The following is a 23,567-nucleotide window of genomic DNA, read 5'->3' as shown; positions in this document are numbered from 1 at the left end:
TAGACGTCAACATCTGGATGACGTATCTCTAATCTCAGATGACTAAGAGTTTAACCTACTTCATTATTCTTCAGGATGTGACGAAAATGCCAGTAAGAGAGCGGGAGAAATTTTTTTTTTTTTTCTTTAGGATACTGATACAAAAGGCAAGGAAAGTAGTTTTCGGACTTTCCGAGACTATATCTTAAGACACACAGGCTTTTCATCTTGATACTATACTAGAAAGAAAGCGTACTCTGCATAAAGGATGCTACTATACTGTATACATCGATGCTGCTATACTGTATACATCATCTGTCAAAAATATCGCCATAAAAAATTTGAAGTACGGCTGTGTAAAAATAGAGAAGTTTCAAATGTATACACAAGAAATGTGGTATTTTGGTAATAAGAAATATGAGAAAAATGAAAAAAAAAACAACAAACAAATTCAAGACTACATTCATAAAAAAAAAATTGTTCTCACGTCACGGTAAAAATGGCGTATAACTTAAAAATCCCAAAACTTTGTAGATACTCGCGTTTCGTAAAAACTAACCAACTTTTCATTCACCAAGCCTCACCCATATAAACAGCGGTAGACCCGGCAAAAAACACACACACACACATTACTTTCAACGCCATACTTCAATTACACGCTCCCTCATACACACCAGACACCAGGTGGTCGCCTGTTAACTTAAGAGTATGTATAGGATGTGATAACTTACTTCCTTATATTTTATCTGGGATATTATTTGTGGTGTCTGGAGAGGCAATAATGATCATTACGATGACTGTACAGTAGTTTATTTTCTGCAAATGGGGGAAGAAAGAGAGAGAGAGAGAGAGAGAGAGAGAGAGAGAGAGAGAGAGAGAGAGAGAGAGAGAGAATCCACTAGGATTAAAAGTGGCTTTTTGCTTCTCCCTTCCCCCAGTTTTTTTCTATTTTTCGTTTTTTTTGTTCGGGCCCGAGTTAGTTAGACAGAGGCACTGAATTGTTCTTGACAATGCCCTTCGCATAAGATAACGAACCAACATTTATGAAATTAAAACCCACTTACCATGAGGTGACCTACATTATCTAGCATAAATATTAAAAAAACAAGGCAAACGAAAAAAAGCAGACGGGTTAATGTCCCTTAATAGTCTCTCTATTATACAAATAAACAAAAGCTTACTGGCATTTCTTGAAAGAAAAGAACACTACCCCATCTCAAGATTGTCCTACTTCATAAAAAATAAACCCAACAAAAAAATGCTCAAGAGATTCTTCCCGTGAAAGAAAAGACGCTTGAAGGAGCAACAACTTATAGGATGTCGAGTATCAACAGTGAAACCTTCACATAGCTAAGAGCATCTCGCCAGGTAATGCTCAAGTACACCAACTTGAGCTCTGTCTTTTTGTTGGTCCTTTCATAATAAAAATGTGTCTAGAGCTAGAAAAGATAATGAGAAGACAGTGTATGCTGCTATGTAAGGTGACGATGGGCACTTGAGACCTTCCTCCGAGATTTCTTTTCCAGAGTTTCGTGAAGTTGGGTCTTATGTATTCAACGATCTGTCTGTCTGTATGTCTGTCTGTCTGTCTGTCAAATAATCAGAATGCAATTGCTGGATTTCTATTCAATTTTTTGCGTCAAGTTTTGGCCCAAGAATATGTTCAGGAAAATTGTGATTTGTAAATTACATTTTCGATGAATGGATCTAGAATTTTTCATTAATTACAGTAACAACAAATATGTGTACATAAGCGTATGTATCTAATACATATATATATATATATATATATATATATATATATATATATATATATATATATATATATATATATATGTGTGTGTGTGTGTGTGTGTGTGTGTGTGTGTGTGTGTGTGTGTAAGTGACTTCCAAAAGCAACGTCACATTAAACGTCAAATAGGGTAAAAAAGACAAAATACAGCTTAAACATTCGCAACCAAGAATGTTGAATTAGGTGATAAAACACCTAACTAGGGACAGCTGCAACAAAGAGGCAAAAGACTCGCTCTGAAACCAAAACAAGTCCCTTACAATATACACACTCCTTTCAAAAATGAAGTATTGCAGAAACGGCGGTTCTCTATGTGCGAACATGTTTGTGTATACACATAAATAAACATAACATCGTGCTTGTGTAACTCTCACCGTTTCAGCAGGAGTATAAGTAACGCAGTTCATTCGATGTGTGGTAACGAAGACTTAAAAACGTTGTGATATTGAATAGAAGCTACAAAGAAAAAAGATAAACACGAATCCTGGAGTACACGTGCGGAACAAGTGCCAAGAACATAATTATAGGACTTGGCATCAGTCTGCACCTACTTCAATGACGTTAGCTAATCAAGGTTAAAAATTATCAGGCCAAGAATGTGCTACTCATACGAAAGAGAAAGGGAGAGAGAGAACTTGACTATGAATTCGAGATAATTGTGCAATAACAAGTGATTTAAAAATGTGGGACAGTCTCTATGCTGGAAATCCAAAAACACTTGCCAAAACACAGCGCCTTCGCTTTCTAGCTTGGCTGACTTTTATTTGTTTACACTAATTTGCCTATTTTATTCCAAAATATCTTTTAAAGAGTTTAGCAGTTTTAAACTTTTTCAACTTTCAAAACTTTCACCATTCAAATTCATAGTCATCTCCATCAAAGCAGCAAGTGGAACCTGAATGTTGTTTGCCGTTGATACCAGTTAAGTTGTTTTTTCTCCATTTAATTAGGGAATAAATTCTATCAACATTACCTCATAAAAACTGGTCCACAACGTGATTATTAATGTCCTCGGAACGAAGTTTATCGGAAAATATATTGACAGTTCGTGGGGGTAAGGGTTTGCCAAGAATAATTACACAACCTTTAAAATTATTGTTTCCCAAACCAAGCGGTGCGGCGCTGTACTCAACTCTAAATATTACTCTGTTTCTGTGTTACATAAAGGGATTACGTAATCACCCGCTGACTTAAATATACCTATCAGAGTACGTCATTATGAATAGTAATACAATAAAATTTAACACCAAAGCATGACCAACAATATGTATGCCACAACTGTTTGTAATAATAATAATAATAATAATAATAATAATAATAATAATAATAATAATAATAATAATAATAATAATAATAATCAACCAAACAAAAACTTATTTCAGTTTTCTTCTGAAGATGGAAAGAGAAACCCACAAGATTCCTGTGTATAACTTGTTTACTTGTAAATATTTACATGTTACTTTTAAACTCGAGTACTTTCAGGTCCTAATTGACATGAAAGTGCTCGAGTTTAAAAGTAACATGTAAATATTTACGAGTAAACAAGTTATACACAGGAATCTTGTGGGTTTCTCTTTCCAATAATAATAATAATAATAATAATAATAATAATAATAATAATAATAATAATAATAATAATAATAATAAAATACAATTTAACAACAAAGCATGACCAACAATATGTATGTCACAAATGTTTATAATAATAATAATAATAATAATAATAATAATAATAATAATAATAATAATAATAATACAATAAAATTTAACACCAAAGCATGACCAACAATATGTATGCCACAACTAAACAACTAATAATAATAATAATAATAATAATAATAATAATAATAATAATAATAATAATATAAGGAACTGAAGCAGTGCTGGGCAAACTGCCTTTATGAGAGTCTCATTTTAATTGAGAGAATGAATGAAAATGACGAAATTACACGGGATAAATGATAAAAAGTTACGTCAGAGAAACCTAAGCGAGTCACGAGCAACAAGAATCATGCCAAAAGACAGAGACAAGGCAAGAGCAACAACAATACCGTATGTATACAACAAGAGAAGACCTGGGATCTCAGGCAACGTAACTTAGCAACACAAGAAGAGATAATTCAGCGAATCAGCATGACAATGACGGTGGTCATCCTGCCTTCTGGTGGGGATCGGATTAAAACGTCAGCGTCACACAACCAACTTTTGATAACAAAATATTTCGTGGATAATTACACTTGCTGAGATGGGCGGAGAGTGAATGATTACATGTTCTGTGCAATTTTACAACCATAGTATACGTGTATATAGAAGAAGAAAAGAAATTTGTCAAGGTTTACTGTTTACGTAGTTGAGATCTGAAAATTTTAACTTGCAATTAAACAAAGGTAAAATTCATACAACATTAACTGCTGTGCATTTGTAACATGTTAATCAAATACCTTCGCTTCACACAAAATATCAGACTTTGCAGTGAAAGATAAAAGAATTATTAAAAACAATTTCAACACTAACCAACTGTAAGAGAATGCAGTATTATATTACAGAAGGAATATTATATGATGATTACGCACAGTGTATATATATATATATATATGTATATATGTGTGTGTGTGTGTGTGTATGTGTGTGTGTGTATATATATATATATATATATATATATATATATATATATATATATATATATATATATATATATATATATATATATATATATATATATAATATTTGTATGCGTCAACACATTCGCAAATTCTGTCCTGAATCCTTATTAGTGCTGGCCTTAATAAGGTCAGGCATAACAACTAGCTTTTTCCTGAGTCAAGGCAAAACCAACTAATACGACAACGTAAGCATAAATGATACACATTGACAGAGAGAGAGAGAGAGAGAGAGAGAGAGACCGGAGGTCATAATAATATTGGATGATTTCAAAATCCACGTGCCTACTCTGGTCCTTAGCTTAGGGTATACCAGCCATGCCAACTGGCATGTCTATGAGTTATGTCAATGACCAATTGATTTACTGATATGAAGCGTCGACATCAACCTGTATTTATGCCAATTCAGACATATGGCCCAAGGCCAAACTTTGATGCATCTCTCCTGACCCTGACTGGAGTGTTTTGCACTGTTGCATGATGAAGCCTTTCGACTGGACCTAATTCATAATTACTATCCAGAGCCTATTTTATGCTTGGAGTTGAAAATCTGTTTTATAGTATATGTGCGTGAATAAAATCCTATTTCAAGCTTGTGATTAAAAAACTGATGCATTTTTGTGGTTAAACCCCTTATTCTAATTCATACAATGTGTAAAAGCCTATCTTATGTTACCGTTTAATACCTAATTAGTCTTCTTCCCCGCTTGTTCACATTTTTATATGGGGTCGCCGTGATGCCTTCTTTTGAAGGACTTTGATTTGGCAACTGGGGTAGACTTTGTAGTCTCGATCGGCTGCCATCGTTTTTGGGAATAACGGCTTTTTATAATATATATATATATATATATATATATATATATATATATATATATATATATATATATATATATATATATATATATATACTTTTAGTTTGAAAACCTAATTTATATAAGAGGTTAAAAACCATATCTTACTTAAGGGTGCCAACCGTATCACATTTACAGTTGAAAACCAAATCTAAATGCGTGGATAAAACCTAACTCCCACTAAGGATGAAAGAACTACATTCTTATGGATAAAATCCTATTCCAATAAAAATTATACAACTTAAATTCACGCATGCGCAATCGTACAGTGTGTGACAGGAAGCGGCTTCAAGCCATTTCGAATACTCACTCCCATGACACGGTGCGCATATCCCAGTCATCATTACCAAACTAGGCGCTATAATCTCGAACTGTCGATATCAGCAGAGTCTGTTTACCAAACATCGTGAGAGATTCAGCGATGCTAAGGGGAGACAATTTGTATCGGAGACCCGGGATGTTACAGTTATCTTGATTCGCGAATTATCGATTTGATGAGGGTCCCTTAATCCCCCGTTATCAGTTGTCGCCCTAAGACTTGCTCACTGTATGGCGGCCGCATATTTTTCTAGTTGCGTCACAGATACGAATGGGCACTGATTACACGCTGTCATTTACCCATGTGACGAGCATATGATATAAACAAAAAGCCCGTTATTGTTGTTGTTGTTTATGTAACGCCAGCACGGTTCTTACTCATAGAACAGCCGTAAACAAAAGCCTCGTGTGTAAGCAAGTATCCTCTCAATTATACAGTGCTGTTCTCATTTAAAGAGAGAGAGAGTGAGTCTGACTTTCCAAGATTTTTTACATGGTTGGCAAAAGGCCATGATAACTGAGCTTCTTCATCCACGACCTACCTTACAAGATTGAAACTTGTACCCTTAATACAGTTTGCTACCACATTTGTCCGATTCCCTACGGCTGGCAACTGTAAACCTGATTTCGTTTTCTCTACGTCTTTCTTTCTACTCTGACAAACTAATTTTTATACTCTTCACAAATTGACGTTACTTTCAACAACTTGGTCTTCCCCGTAGGGGGGGTATTGCCGTCAGTGCACCTCACGCAGTGCTCTGTAGGCATTACTTAAGGTTCTTTGCAGCGTTCCTTCGGCCCCTAGCTGCAACCCCTTTCGTTCCTTTTACTGTACCTCCATTCATATTCTCCCTTCCATCTTACTTTCCACCCTCTTCCAATAATTGTCTCATAGTGCAACTGCGAGGTTTTCCTCCTGTTACACCTTTGTAACCGTTTACTCTCAATTTTCCTTGCAGCGCTGAATGACCTCATAGGTCCCAGCGCTTGGCCTTTGGTCTAAATTCTATATTCTACTCTAACAAATAGTCTCAACTTTGCTGTAAACCTCGCTTAATCTCCTCTGTAAACGTTAGCAAGGAACTCCGTAGTCTAGAACAGAGGCAGGCGGAACTGGATGCGGTTAAACACTACCTAGATAAATTTCCCTTGTTCTTGTCTTGCACTGTATATAGGGAATTTTGAATTCAAACAATAAAAAAATGAAATCTAGTAGCACTCTGAGCATAAAAGTAAACACCATAGGAAGATCAAATTTCAGGTCTTATCAAAATTAGGTAGAATCCACCTACTGGCTCTTCAGAGTTAATTATTAGACATCACCCTTAAATACAAATATACCTCCCCTCTGCTTTCGACGGACATTTAGAAAAAGAGAAGTCTCAATGTCCAATTTCAGTTGTTGTCAGAGCTAACTGGCAGTTTACCGTAGCTTCGTCATAAGCCCTGTGCTGTCCGTCAAATTTCACTTTTATAAAGCCTTTTAACCCATGTTCTTTGTAACGATCACGCAAGCATCAACTGTTCTAATCATACCCTCATGTCGTTCACCCTCCACCAATGGAACACTTTCTCACTGCGTTGTATCTTTAATACAAGAATTTCTCTTTTGTTGAAATTACTTTTGCAAGGAGGTTTCTACAGCTCTACTACGTTAATCTGGTTGTGTCTAAACAGTCTAGATTTTACTTTCTCGTAACTATATTACACCTATATACTGTACATATACAATATTCATATACATATACATGTACATATATAATATATATATACACAAAAACACACACACAAATATTACAAGAAATTATCCTAAAAACATTTGCATCCACACGTGCGTGCATGAGAGAGAGAGAGAGAGAGAGAGAGAGAGAGAGAGAGAGAGAGAGAGTACCTAAACGTCACCCAGTAATATACAAATGCTAAAATATGTCCAAAGAAAAACATATGATACATCCATGATACGAAATTTAAAAGAAAAAGCATAAAAACCTTCCTATAAAATATCACATGCAAGCAAGTACCACTGAAACCACGTGGATATAATAGCACAGGAACGTGAGAGGACTTTTTTTTTTTTTTTTTTTTTTTTTGGCAAAGAGGAAGATACTGCGGGTGATTCTCTTGATAGCAAAGAAAGACAGATCGATTGTCCTCCAGAGGAATGAAGGTAAAAAATGAAACAGGAATACAAGCCATTGAAGACGACTTGATACCTCCGATCAAATTTCTTTTCGGCTTCAGACACCCCCGTTTGTGTGTTTCATTTTTAAGGGACAGAATCTCAACAAAGCATAATAAAAACTGAAACTTTTTTATGACAAATGAGTGATACTTATTACAATAATAATAACAATAATAAATCACTGTGCTACAAGAACATTGTTATTCCAACAATTGTACTCAGAATCGATAAACACTTTGGTATTCTATCCCAAACCAACAGAAGCGATTAACTTTTCGAATCCGATAAGCCTGAAGTAGGCTACCGACGAGAGTCTGCTAAGGTATAACAATGATGTAACACCAGAACTATTTCCGCTCGAAGATAAAGCATGGGAAAACCTCAAGAAAATCATATCACATTTCGTGAGAAATTCGTCGACAAAACATCGCGTCTCTTTGATGCCAAAACTTGCCAGTTGAAAAAACCAACAGCCTTTTTATCATTCAAGTTTTTAAATGAATCTTAAATCTCAGAGAGAGAGAGAGAGAGAGAGAGAGAGAGAGAGAGAGAGAGAGACTTAACATCAAACAAAACAAAATATAGAAATAATTGCGTTGAAGAAAACGCAAGAAATTTTATTGGCTTAAACTGTCAGTCTGTTCTATTATAGACTCAGCACATGGACTTGCAACGTGCATTCCTTTTCGGCGAAGTATCGGTCTTCAATCAGAGGAAAAGATATCCGAATACTATGTCATCTTTCTTGGGTGCTGAAGATGACTGCACTCAACCGTTCAAACACGATGGTTAAGTAGGATTGCATTTTCGTAAGATATGAATTATCTTACAGTTTAACGTGGTGGAGGGCCTCATTCCAACAGCTATGGGTCACATTAAGGCATAAAACACAAGGGAGTGAGTGAATGAATACATGGATGAGTATCAATACTACAACAGATTATTCTGATGGATGCCGACATCTGGGTGTTTCATAGTTATATACATATATAAATATATATATACATGTATATATACAGTATATAAAATGATTTTTTATCACATACACTGTTACATTTTTCTATGATCACAAAATTTAACCTACAAATGTCGTTTAACATCCAATTAGCTGTACGTCAGGAGTATCACCGATTTGGATATTAAACGACATTTATAGTCAAGTATATATATATATATATATATATATATATATATATATATATATATATATATATATATATATATATATATATATATATATAATCCTTTTCATACAAATTCGAGCAACTTCTTTCAAATTAGCAAATTTTTTACAGCTAAATCTTTATTAATGTAATTCAAGGTGTCTCTATTATATATGAACGGTTCGACTAAAATAACGAAGACATTTTGAATTTAATCTCTTTAGAAAATGTAATTATGTCATGAATAGAAGGCAATCGTCTTTATCAACAGCGATGTCCCTAAGCTACGGGGTCGGTTGCCTTGATGCGTCTTCTCCAAATCCTCTTTCATTTAACCACGCTATCTAATCCTTACCTCCCTCTTACCCTTCAATTCCTGAAGGGTTCCACCCAAGCACTCTCCACTCACCCACCCCTTTCACCCAAAGCAATCAGCGATAATAATGAGAGGCATAACCAGTAGCATTTTATCATACAAAGACCTACTTTTGATCGACTCACCGGCCTCTTGAAAAATAAATCGGGAAATCCATTTACTATGTCGGTATACAGAGATCTAGGAAAACGTGTTCCTGGTAATACCCGATATCTGGCAATCTCTGATAATAAAATCAATTTATTACCTAATCATTTAAAAGCATTTTTAGAACTTAAGTGCAATTTCTGGTATAGGTCGGAATTAAATATTTGTTTCTCTCTCTCTCTCTCTCTCTCTCTCTCTCTCTCTCTCTCTCTCTCTCTCTCTCTCTCTCTCTCTCTCTCTCTCTCTCTCTCTCAATGATTAGCATAGTATTACGACCAGTTTATTCAGCGGCGCTATGATGGTTCCCCTTATGTCTTTTCGTATTTAGCTACGACTATAAACAAAACTAAAGCTTCGAAACTTGTCTCGAAAAACCACAAAAGACATAAAAAAAACCAGGGTCGCAATAAGAAAGTTAGTTTTCATCTTTCTATTACCGTTGCTAAATCATTTGTTAGCAGAGTTCGTAGGCAAAATAACGGAATCCCAACAATTACGAAAATTACTGTAATTTGGGACGTCTTTCATAGCCATATAAGCGATCCATTTACTCAGGGTCCGGCTTAAGATTTCTTTGTAAGTTCGTTACCTTTCAATTTATTGAATAAGATTGAAGTCCATTACAAAATATATTCAGCAATGAGGATACTCATATATATATATATATATATATATATATAAACAAGACTGACATTCACTGAAAATATTCAATGAAATATTTATCAATATTTATTAATGATATGGTTAATAAAAATTACATTTACGTTACGCACTTTAAATACATTTAAAGCCAATATGAGCTAATTAATATGCATATTTATCTAATAATTTACCATTTCTTACTTCACAGACACACAGCTGCTGGAAGCACACCAAGAACCATCCAACTCCAGATTTTCGTCTGTTTCAGGAATCCACTTCAAGTGAGTATTCCTAAACCACTGCAATTGCGAAATTGCCTATTTTCTCTTTCGCTAAAGAAATTAGATGTAGACCTACTAAAAATGGGAAACTATTCTAGAGCTTCACCACAAAACATCTACAACAATGACAAATAGACATACCTGAGTTAAGCTGACAGCTGGGTTTTAAAAGGAAAGACATTAAGATGCCAAGGAAAAATTTTATCTTGAAATAATAAGTACATATTTATGTGTTAACATCGAATTTGGTGTATCGCAATTTTCCATCATTCAAATGTTCACAAACTAGTAAAAGCATCTATAAAGTAAATATAGTTGGTGACGCACGAAATGTTGAGCAGATCATTAATACACTCCATAAACGCAAACAAAAAGCCAGCTAATAACTTTACAAAGCGACTTTAAATACATGGACGCATCTGAACCTCAGCGTTTATACATACCGCACTGTTCACATGATCACCGTTACTCATTAATAACTCGGAATTACCAGCCAAAATTAAGATAATAAAATAATTATTTTTTTTTAATTTAAGAATTGTACTTACTGCGTATGCTCAATGTAATCCGTGAATTACTTAGATCAACCGTGCAAAGATATATAAACGAAAAATATAAATTATTATTATATATAAAAAAAGCAAACAGAATGTTTGATTCTAAGTTAAACATTCTTTACCGTCATTCCCAAATGTCCATTACCGGTATACATGTCACAATCAAACAACAAAACTTGACATGAAAAAAAAAAAAAATAAAATAAAAAAAACGAAACACCGCACATGATATTCCTGTCTAACAAGTACTTTACTAAAAACCAGCGTCTCCCAGGCGGCATGTGCAACACGTGACCAATGTACTCTTACAAGTGATCTCTTAGGCTTAAAATAACAATGGGATTATTTTGCTTTGATCTCGAAGGTGATAAACTATCAAATTTCAGCCTAGTTATAGCCAATAAAATGCAATTATAAAAAACTGTACAATACAACAATAACAATAATTTGGGATTAATATTCCAGAAAATGAAGAATAGGATGTCATAAGCATACATACATATATATACATAAACAATCAGTGAGCTACAAACGTCCTTTAATATCCAATTCGCTCTACCTCGGAAATAATATATTTTCATATATGTTACCGAAGGGGAATTCTGATTGTATATGAATCACGGTGATGTGATAAAAAGTCTTATATACATATATATACTGTATATATATACACATACTCACACGCACACATACATATATATGTGTGTGTGTGTCTGCGTACGCAAATACGCACACACAAACGTTGAACGTTTACTACTAAAAACCACGCGCACGTGTGTTGAGGGATTCACCTAACCAAGAGAGAGCTCTATAGCCAAAGCAGCTATGCACGTCGAACCATTTTTGGGAAGCTGTCGGAAGCCTTACAGCGTTATGTATGTAGAACATAATTCTTGATGTCCTCGTGATCTACTAAAATATCTCGTGTTTTTCTATTAGGAATCTGAGAGACAATGTGTAAAAAAAATGGCAGCCTCTTTTGCACAGATAAACACACACAAATGTAGGCACGTGTTAAATATATATATATATATATATATATATATATATATATATATATATATATATATATATATATATATATATATATATATATGTATATATATATTATATATATATATATACATACACATGTATAATGGAAAAAACAACAGATACCATACTGTCATAACAGAGATAAGAATAATCTCTTGGAAGTACACCTTCAAACTGTGCCGAATTTAATGATATGTCTAATATTCTTCAATGATTTGTATGTGATGTGTAAGTGTGTGTATGCGTGTGTGTTTATACATATGCACAGATGCAGATAGATAGATAGATACACAGATAGATAAATTTGTAGAGGATATTACGGATATGATAAATACTGAATATTCCATTTTGGCACTTTGAAGATAATTTTCATTCTGATTAATATTTTTGGGAGTATTAATACATACTAACAATGCTTCATTTCCATACGCACACATTATATAAATATATATATATATATGTGTGTGTGTGTGTGTGTGTGTGTGTGTGTGTGTGTGTGTGTGTGTGTGTGTGTGTGTGTGTGTGTGTGAGAACTGAACGAAGCGCCAAGCGAGAGCAGATGGAATTTCTGGAAAATAAGTGGATTATGGTGACCAAGCAAGGTATTCAGTGGTATTGGCGTTAGGGTAATCCTACAGAATATATCCAGGGTGAGAAGAAAAAGAAGAAAACGTCCATTAAAGAGATGCATGGTCATTAATAACATCAGAAGAACACGGAAAAATGCTGGAGAGAAGATTTTTGCCAAGTCATGAACAACAGACATCAGGGGAATATTTTGACTAATACACCTGAAGTTGAAAGAGACCAGAATGTATTGATGAATGATTCGCGGGTTTTGAGGTGAAATCAGTAATAAGGAAACTTAAAAATGTTTAGTAAAATATGGGAAGATGAAACAAGTCCGATGACTGGAATTTGGAGGTCAAAGCAAAGGTACATATTAAAGGTGACCATTGATGCATTACCCTTGCGACAGTCGTGACGATAATACTGAGCAGGCTTATCCTTAATAGGCTAGAGAGAGTAATGGAAAAGTGGTTCAAGATGAGGAATCTGTTTTTTTAAAAAGGAACGAGTTGCGAAGACCAAGGAAAGAAGGGAGGCAGGATTTAAGAGGAGCCCCTTACGCCGCACATCACACACACACACACACACACACACACACACACACACACACACACACACACACACACATATATATATATATATATATATACACACAATTATACATACAGTACATACATGTGTGTGTGTGTGTGTGTGTGTGTGTGTGTGTGTGTGTGTGTGTGTTTGTTGTGTGTGTATTACTGGAGAAATTTTATGCATAACATTCCCTCAAAAATGAAGCGGAATAACTTAGTCTGATATGCATTTATAAACAAAAATTTATATTCTCGATACCGTTCGCATTTTTTACTGACTTGTTTTTAACCTTCATATGTTGGCTACCGATCAGAGCAACATGCACCAAACGTGTTCTGCATAAGACTGCAAAATGTCCATGAATAACACAATCTTGCAAATTAACCACTATTATTCAGTTGACTTTCATTGAGAAATCATCAGACCTAATGTGCCACTAACAATGAAAATAACCCCGCTCAATGCTAGAACGTTATTCCTTTACGTCATAACAGGCACCCTCTTCCCCCCGCTCTCCCAAATCACCCAGGGCCTTCATGCTTCACTGGAGAGCCACCGGCTGAACAAAACTCAATAGGGTGGTGTCAAATGGCATACCTTCTACAGGGTGGTATTTGGCGGCATTTGCATACCTAAAATATTTGCAGTTTCATAGCAATATTATTCGAATAGTGCACTGGTGATGCATATCGAGTGAAGTGACTAGTTCTTTTCTTTAACGTCTTGAGAAAACCGCGGTTTGAAAACGACCTTGATTAGATGCTGAATAGAATTTAATGGAGTCAAGAGGCTGACTTCGGGTGCGACAGGGTCCATAAATACTGTCCACAGACGTGTAAAGCATGTGGTGATCACGTCTACGGGTGACATATTTTGACGACATTTATTTATGGCTGCCAAACTGAAATGCCACTGCATAAACCGCCGACGGCTTCAACCGTGGCAAAGGCTTGAGGAGGCCCATTTCCCTTCCTACCGCCGACACCTCAAAAGTTGAGTCACACATCCATCAAGTGCTCTCAACCTCGCAATAGAGGAACGACCTAACTCCTCCCTCTTCAAAACAGAATGACCTAAACAATCATAGAGGAACCCTATAACCAGCTTACGTCATCAATGAAGCACACTTCCCTCTTGAACGTCCACTTTTCCTCGCTGACCCCTCTACAGTCAACTCACGTGCGCATATAGAAGCAATATCCACGCACAGACAGTGGGAACGTGTGCTTGGTCAAAGCACACTCGCTTATGGTCTTCTGATTCCAGATCAAACAGTTTGTCTTACTGTACGTTTCCCTCCTACCGATACAAACACATACGAAAGCACATGTTATGAACCAAAGTTTACTGTTTACATAAAGTTAACCACATGAACACGTACACGTACAGTGCATGTAGGTATGTGTGTATATACTGTATATATTTATTATTTGTGTGAGTATTTGTACGGGTATAATCAGGGTTGCATCACGGTAGGCTATATCTTACCCTGGTTTTTAGCACCCTGATAAAAGCACGACTTTAAACTATCAAAATATACAACATTCATGTTTCGTTTCATGTAGTTCATCTTTTTTACCTCAGTATTTATAAATTCCAGAGAGAGAGAGAGAGAGAGAGAGAGAGAGAGAGAGAGAGAGAGAGAGACTCTCTCTCTCTCTCTCTCTCTCTCTCTCTCTCTCTCTCTCTACTTGAATTTCTCTAGACTTCCAACACATTCTAAAACGTTTACATTTCCAACAACACAATACTGTTCAGGGCACTTTTCCTATTAAATACATACGAAAACTGCAATTAAATTGTCATGTAAGCTTCTTCAGAAAAGAATGCCTCATTCCCTTGATTCTTCACTTGTTTACATGAACAGGCCTGTGACATTAATCGACGCATATCAAGTTGCAAAAAAAAAAAAAATAAATAAATAAATAAATAAAAAACAACACCGGCAAGCAAGTAGAATGTGAAGCATGTCTTTCATGACAATCCTCAGTTTACCTCACCAAAAATCTCGATAAAAACTAAACAGAGAAAACTACGACCTGAGCCCTTTAAATAAATCAATTTTGCTTCAATCGCAGGTTAAAAATTGTTCAAAAACATATTAATTGGATATATTCTCGTAACATCTTTATAAAGCATTTGAGAGAGAGAGAGAGAGAGAGAGAGAGAGAGAGAGAGAGAGAGAGAGAGAGAGAGAGAGAGAGAGAGAGAGAATGTTACAGAAAAATGTCAAATGATAAGTTGTTCTGTACCAGAATACGCATTAGACGAGCGGGGATATCCCTCGGTTATTATACAAATGGAATCGTGAAAGGGGAGTTTATACAAAACGCTCCTCGATACTATCAAGACATGTAATCATCCGGAACACACTTCACTGCACACAATGCACCCCGGTCTCGAGCTTCAATTCGCAATGTCTCTTCTTAAAGAAATTGAATAATAGAAAGATAAAGGGGAAAGGGGCAGATATGCAGGAGGAGGAGGAGGAGGAGGAGGATCAACGCTGTCAATCCTTAATGTTGTTTCCAACTTCAAAAGAGCAAAACGTCTCACAACCCTCAATTTAAACCAGAGGTTCAAAACCTCCAAACAGCTAATGACGGTCCAGTGTCTAGTGGGGTTTTGCATTATCATAGGGTTCAGTCACGCTATGTTCTCAAATTTCTATTTCTTCAAAAGACGATAAGTCAGCGAAATGTTCTTTTACATTTCGTATATTAACATCTAATGAAAATACTGTATTGATGATATTTCATACGCATATATATATACATCAGTGAATTTATACGGAAGCTCGCGAGGTTTTGCAAAAACACTCACTTCTCGGAGCAGAAAGGATTATATGTAAATACTGCTGAAAAGTTATGAACTTGTAATTAGCAAATCGTCGAGTGGGATGAAAGCCCAAAATAACTATCTTGACATATTTTTTACACACACACACACACACACACACACACACACACACACACACACACACACACACACACACACACACACATATATATATATATATATATATATATATATATATATATATATATATATATATATATATATATATATATATATATTGTATACTTGTATATGATATGTAAGTGTAATTGTAATAAACACAATACCCTCTTAAGTTCTCGATTTCTTCACACTTTCTGGATACGCTTGTCACTACAAAGCATACGATCCCACTGAAGGACCAAATGTAGACATTCTGACTCTGTTTCTCGTAAAAGGAAGTGGCTCGTGAGAAAAAGCAAAAAAGAAAGGCCGCTGACACACTCATATCTTAAATGATGACTCATGGATGAAACTTGTGCTGAAAACTTCTAAAACACTAACTACCTCATTCACCTGACCAAATACGTCATAAGTAAGGTATCGAACCGACCTCGTTGCATTTATTTTCATGCATAACAACTCTCTATACGTTATGTTTATCTCCGCTTTTTTTTTTCTATCTGCCTTGGTTTTCCATCGCTTTCTTCTTGGCTACCAGCATATCTGCACTATCTATCTATATGCATATATCTATCTATACCCCACAATTTACAATTCCATCCGGGTGGTACGTCGATCGTCCAATGGATACGTCACAAGATCTTTAAATAATAATAATAATAAACATAATCGTACTCAAAGGTCGACATGGGCCACGTCCCAAGTCTAAGCGTTTCTTTTTATCTAACCAATCAGAGCGCCTACTAATACAATCATTCGACCATTTCAGATCCAACCGTCCCCAATAAAAAAAAAAAAAAAACGTTTTCCCTCCCTTCTACTTGCGTAACACTTAAGGCTTGGAAGGCTTCCAATGACAAGTGTTGGTAGTCTCGTATAGTCCCCCATCCAATGCTAAGTTTTCTTAAACGCGGTTATCACTATTTCGTTTTCTATTACTGCATTACATCATAAACTACGCTGGATTAAGTTTCCTTGACACACTTCATCAGAACAAATGAATAATACCAAGTCGTGTCTTTAAATAAAACAAAATTAATACACTTAATACAACGGTGTGAAAACTGGTAACACATAACATAGTGCATACACGCACAGCCACAATAAGCATCCATTTTGTCGAGACCTCGCTAATAACTCCCATCTATGCCTCATATTAAATTCTTTTGGGGGTAAGTTATTTCCAAAGAATTGTTTATTCGATACCAATGGTTTTTTGTGGCTTAACATCCAAAAGTGTATAGTAATTGTCATTTAGCCATTAATGAGAGAGAGAGAGAGAGAGAGAGAGAGAGAGAGAGAGAGAGAGAGAGAGAGAGAGAGAGAGAGAGAGAGAGAGAGAGAGAGAGAGAGAGAGATTCAAACATTTTCTCGATTGGCCCACTGCTCCTTCACCGGGGCCAAACACTTAGAAATCTCAGCGTTATACAATTAGTCACACCGTGCCAAAGCTCCCTTCGTAAAGCCAAAACAAGGCCACAAGTACGTACTTCGATTAACGCAAAACACTGGTGGTTGTTGCATTGCAACTATAATCTTTAGTAGCGATAATATTGAATATTAATAACGAATTACAATTTTATGATTATTATAAAATGGAGCAAGCCTATAGGGGCTAATAACTTGAAATTCAAGTTTCCAAAGAATATGGCGTTCATTTGAAAGTAGTTACAGATGGTATTAGGAAATACAGAAAGATGATATCAGTTGTTAGAAAAGAAAAATCTAACAAATACATAAACATATACATAAATTATTAAAACGGAGGTTGAACTCTTTTACGACAGTAACAAGTTGTTACGTATTCTGGCAAAATCGAACACAACTTACAGTATGACCGAGCAAGGCCATTCTGGCCAAATTCCACGTTTTTCCTTTCTAACTCACGTTCAATGAACCTGGCGTACTCAACAACCAACCACCCAACGAAAAAGAGCAGTTCAGTAAAAATTGACAATGCTTTTCAATAATAATACGTAACACTTTTAGTGTTGTAGGAGGTTTTGTGCATTCATACATGCAACTGCTGCGTAACGGGTTGTTAAGGAAAATCAGATGCAAAAACGAGTAACGGTCCAAAATTAGCACTAGTATAGGGGCTGCCAAGTAAGAGTCCTTCAGGTCAAGACACATGAACATTCCCTTCCATTTACACCTTTTCAATGAATTCACCAATACTTAAATCCTATTCTGTCCTAACAAATAAAGCTAACACGATGGTATAGGCAACCTTTCAAAACTAGCGCTCGTAAAATCAGTTGGAACACAGAACTCAATTTCCTTTCTCAGAGATGGGCTCATCATGGTTTATCTGGCGTCTCAAATATCAGGGTCACTGACACCGAAAAGGTCTGCATGACCATCGTTATAATAATATCACTTATGAAAATGACTTAACACAATGAGGATAGTTTTATAATGGTACTACAAATGTTAGGTGTTCGACGCTCCTACATATGTTCTCTCACTCAATCACATTTGTATGGGGGAAGGGCTAACAACACCATCCCAAATTCCATTCTGATATATATATATATATATATATATATATATATATATATATATATATATATATATATATATATATATATATATATATATATATATATATATAATTATTTTCCTTCTCTTCAGGGAAATTATCCCATTGTTTGTGAGTATGGAATCTGAGATGTCATCAGCCCTCTCCCACACGGATATAGTCAAGAGCTTATGTACCGAAGGGGTCTGTCGTACCTCGCTGTGGCCACCCATTCAGGTAGAAACCAAATCCAGCATTGATGAAATACAAGCGTGCATCACTCCACCGAACATTCTCAGTGCATTACACCCTTATACACAAGCATCTATTTCTCATTTTAACCCTATCAAATGTTTAACTTTTAACGTCCATGATCGTTCTCTCTCTTTCTCTCTCTCTCTCTCAAAGGGACCTCCACTCTTGTAGGCTTCTGCAGTTGAGAATTGTCCCTCTAAAACGTGCAACGCGAGATGTCACAGCAAATTACTCTCCAAAATTCATCAATCACACGGCCATGACCAAACTTCCCTCGGCAAAACAAATAAAAACTCGACATTCGCCATAAACAGCTTCTTTCTATTGAAATGGCAGCTTCAGCTCGTAGTCCACAATTGAGCACAATTTACGTAAGAAGTGACTCAATAAATCAACTGTCCTTGTGCTTGACACTACATACGAAATGTATGACGGTTTATTTGATGTATGAGGGAAAAAATGCATTGTGCAGTGCCGTAAAAATCACAGCACACATCTGAATTCTTAGCAACAAACACTAGCTTTACTCTAGTCAATGATATCCTTATTGTTAATCTGTACATGCGATAAATTACGTATACATACACTCAACATTACCATATAGTGCCTTACCTTGAGAGAGACAGTTACCGTGCGTTCAATCTTACCTGAAAATAAAAGAAAATGACCCAATTATTATTTACACAAAAAGAGCTCGTCGTAAATTGATGATGACATTCATCATATTTCAACCACCATAAATTTTGAAACTTTACAAGACCAACCAACCTAACATTTAAAAACTCTCTCTCCCTCTCTCTCTCTCTCTCGACTGTCGGGTATCGCTGCGACCCGTTGCAAGGGGTACTGCATTGTTTTGTCCTTCCCTTTCAATTTGCTTCCTCTGGACTACTCCTACCTGGCTGTCTTACCTCGTTAACATTACCTTGCTCTTATTAGAATTGCAATAGACCCTTCGCGCGAACCTCACCAGTCTAGAAATGACTCGGTGGTCTCGCCCAACTACATAATTATGATGATGATGATGACAATTATCAATGTCCAAAACAACATCCGGCTTTTACCGGCACAGAGTGTATAAACTCTTACGGCAGTTCACTTTAACTAACTGTGAAAGGAAATTGCACTTAATGATAATATCCTGCTAAAGGAATTATGCAGTTTTTCAAATGCATTGTGTATACGAGTGGCACTTGCGGTAGTGGGAGGCGACGCTAACGAAATGAAAACATAGCCATCTGAATATACTGACAGAGAGAGAGAGAGAGAGAGAGAGAGAGAGAGAGAGAGAGAGAGAGAGAGAGAGAGAGAGAGAGAGAGAGGTTCCACTGACATCATTCAATTGAATTAAAATGCACGATGAAAGAGAGAAAGTTTGCCAACTGCATTCAATTGGATTAAGATGCACGACCCATGAGAGACACACAGACAGAAAAATGGTCTTACTGACCGCATTAAATTGGATTAAAATTCTCAGCCAGAGAGAGAGAGAGAGAGAGAGAGAGAGAGAGAGAGAGAGAGAGAGAGAGAGAGAGAGAGAGAATGTTCACGACTGCAAAGGAATGGAATACAATAATCGAGCCCTGCCCATCGCAGATGAACGTTCACACAGGAGATAACAAGCAGCATCCTTTACCCTATTGTTTGACAGTGACACGTAAGTCCCCCTCTATACCAGGTAATGAGACTATTTTAAACACTCGAAATACGGGTCACATATCCTCGTCCTCCTCCTCCTCCTGTCTGTCTCCCTGGGATTAAGAGTTATCAAGAGTTATCGGGATCCATTGCTCACTAAACGGGCTTAAAGTAAATTTTGCTTTGTTCAATAAGACTGCTTCTCAAAAACACATCTGAATTTTGTTCACAGAAGGCTTACGAAATCAATCGTTCTCTTCATGCTGACAAAAGAACATGATAACAAGCTATACATATATAACTTCTTTAACTGTAGCTTTAACACACACATACTGTTCACATACAAACATGCACGTAAGGAGAGGGAGAGACAAGGGTTTGCAACATATAATTCACAACAAGAAATTTTTCTAGACAAGGTCACCAGTTCCTTTAGCAACACCAACGCTGTTATGCCCCAATTAGATATCTGCACACACACATACACATACACACACGTACACACACCGGTTTCCAAATGAAATACTGCAAAAACTAGCACCAACACTGACGTAAAAACAAACCCCCATAACGGATTACTCCGAATGAAAAAGCAACGGGCTTGAAACACTTTTCTCTACATCCTGCGGACCTAAGGCTCAATTCAAGGAAAAACCACCCGGGAAATACCCGGATTTTCTCTTCCTTCTTTTTCACATACCAAAGCTGTCATTGGCTTATGGGCCAGACTTGTCTGACGGCCGAGCACTACCCCATTACCCCTTATCTCCCTTCCAATCAACCCCCTCCCATTAAGCATGGCCTCATCCCCTACCCCTTTCCCTTGTTATTCCACATTTCCCTCCTCCCATGGCCAGCCTCCTCTGCCAAATCCTCCCCTGACCTTGGATGTCCTAATCCTAGCGTAGACTGTCAGACTTGTAGCAGCCGCGCGTCTAGAAGCCTCTCCGGTTGGAGTGCTCTTGGATCAAATTTGTGTTGCCTCACTTTCATTTAATTTTCTCTTTTTCCAGCTCAAATTAAGACGCCTTTTCCATTTAAACTTTCACTACTTTCCATTCTCTGCTTACCATCTAACTAACTAGAGTTCTCCTCACGACTTGTACCATTCCTGTTTATTTTTCAAGTGGGTAATTATTTTCCATTTAAACTGATATTTTTAAATCATTCTACTCTTACAGGTCGTTAGTAGAACATCACCATTACAACATTATTTTTTTAGGACTCTAAATAGGTTGTGAATTAAGTCAGGTCTCTTAGTTCACAGTGCAATACAGCAAACATCATATGCACAGAACAGTATTATCAAACGCGCAGTATCTCGATAACATCGACATTCAGTTTCCTGAAGTGGATCACTTAGCCTTCAAGAAACAACTTTAGTGTACCGCCAAGAAATAAACTAAACCTGGTATGCTCAGGAAACAATTCTACCACCATAATGACCGGAAATGACCCCCCCTAAGGATCACCAGTTATTATCCCACATATTTCTTTCAAGGATATATACAGAGGATGCATCAGCACAATAACAACCAAGCAAACAAGAGTTTATCAACACTTATTAGCACTATTATCTGGAACTTAACGCAACCATTGCATGGTATTTCTCACACGAGTTGAAGAGTGAAGCAAGGTAAAGCCAAAGCAACTGGCCAGCCCTATTTAAGGGGGGGAAAAAAAGGGACGCATAAAGAGGAAAAGGCCGTGAGCAATGCAAGTTGAGGGGTCTCGGTGGCGTTGCAAGGAACCTTGACAGTCTTCGTTTTGCCGTACACGTCACACTGTAAGCGATACCCAACATATGGGGGATTTGTCAATGGTGGTAGGGGCAGTACATGGGAATATAGAAAATCAGAGTACTGGGTGTACATACAGTTTAGATTTCTGAAGGTATTTCCGTGCGTGGATCTTGTAAACTAATATTAACGCAAGGGCGTTGCCCACTACAATGGAGCTATTTATTAACACATGCCTCACGAATTCATGACGCACATTAACCTATGTTCGCTAAATTTAATGACGGGAAAACAATTCTACACTCCCCGGTATATTTGCATCTTTATGACACTTGTGCATTCTTTAGCACGGAAGCTTACTTAGCAAGTTGATAGACTTTCTATACTGTGTTCATCATACGAACGAGGATACATGTTCAATAAAAGCCATACAATTGGAGATTATAAATAAACATATTACATAATCCACATAGAACAACCGCCAACTTCCAAAAAACTTTTGGCGAAGGGCCACACGCAGAAACTTTTTTAATTTTTTTTTTTTTTTTTTACTTAGTACACGAGTCATTCTTTTTTTTCACCGATGACACCTGCAGTGAAGTGCGTAGTCTATATACTCGGATTCTAAGCTTGAATACATGAGCTGCATCTAAGGCGCCGGAAGGACAAGCCTTTAACCCGTGACTACAATACAACGAAGCTTCAAGTTTATATACAAGACACACACACACACACACACACACACACACACACACACACACACACACACACACACACACACATATATATATATATATATATATATATATATATATATATATATATATATATATATATATATATATATATATATATATATATATATATATATATATATATATATATATATATATATATATATAAATATATATAATTTTGATAAAATATTAATCTTGATACACTGTCATGCTGTGAAGCTGAATCATCATTACAAGGAAAAATAAACAGGATCCATATTACACAAGCGCTTCTCTCCTAATGTCAAGTTCTTCTCTGGATCCTGGTCAAGACCTGCTTCCATATTTAGATAAAATAAAAACATCCCAGGCAACCCAAACCTTTAATATTTTTATCATTAATAAAAAATCTGAGAATTTGCAAAATTTCAATTATATTCGTAATGACATAAAATCACAGATGACATCTGAACGCCTTCTGTTCCCATTCATCGCAAATAGAAAAAAACAAACATTCCCTTTGCCACTACTTTCACCGCAGCCTTCACCTCGCACTCTTGCCACTGTAATTTCTGAGTAATAAAAATCAAACCCATTTCAAACATGAC

The 23,567-nt window shown here is 36.2% G+C and overlaps 2 protein-coding genes across 5 annotated transcripts in view; one reads left to right on the top strand and one right to left on the bottom strand.

Moving 5' to 3' along the window:
- LOC136830777 (transcription activator GAGA-like) overlaps positions 1 to 23,567 on the bottom strand; it is a 131,916-nt gene that overhangs the window by 67,885 nt on the left and 40,464 nt on the right. The window lies entirely within an intron of this gene.
- Positions 1 to 23,567, top strand: part of LOC136830778 (uncharacterized) — a 69,379-nt gene that overhangs the window by 32,878 nt on the left and 12,934 nt on the right. Inside the window, exon 2 of the mRNA XM_067090688.1 lies at positions 10,319 to 10,391. The gene's annotated coding sequence lies outside the window, so the exon portion shown is untranslated. The remainder of the gene's footprint in view (positions 1 to 10,318; positions 10,392 to 23,567) is intronic.

Source organism: Macrobrachium rosenbergii, chromosome 47 (genome assembly GCF_040412425.1).
Source record: "Macrobrachium rosenbergii isolate ZJJX-2024 chromosome 47, ASM4041242v1, whole genome shotgun sequence".
In the NCBI taxonomy this organism is placed as follows: Eukaryota; Metazoa; Arthropoda; class Malacostraca; order Decapoda; family Palaemonidae; genus Macrobrachium; species Macrobrachium rosenbergii.
The sequence above is the reverse complement of the archived record's forward strand: the minus strand, read 5'-3'. Positions and strand labels throughout refer to the sequence as shown.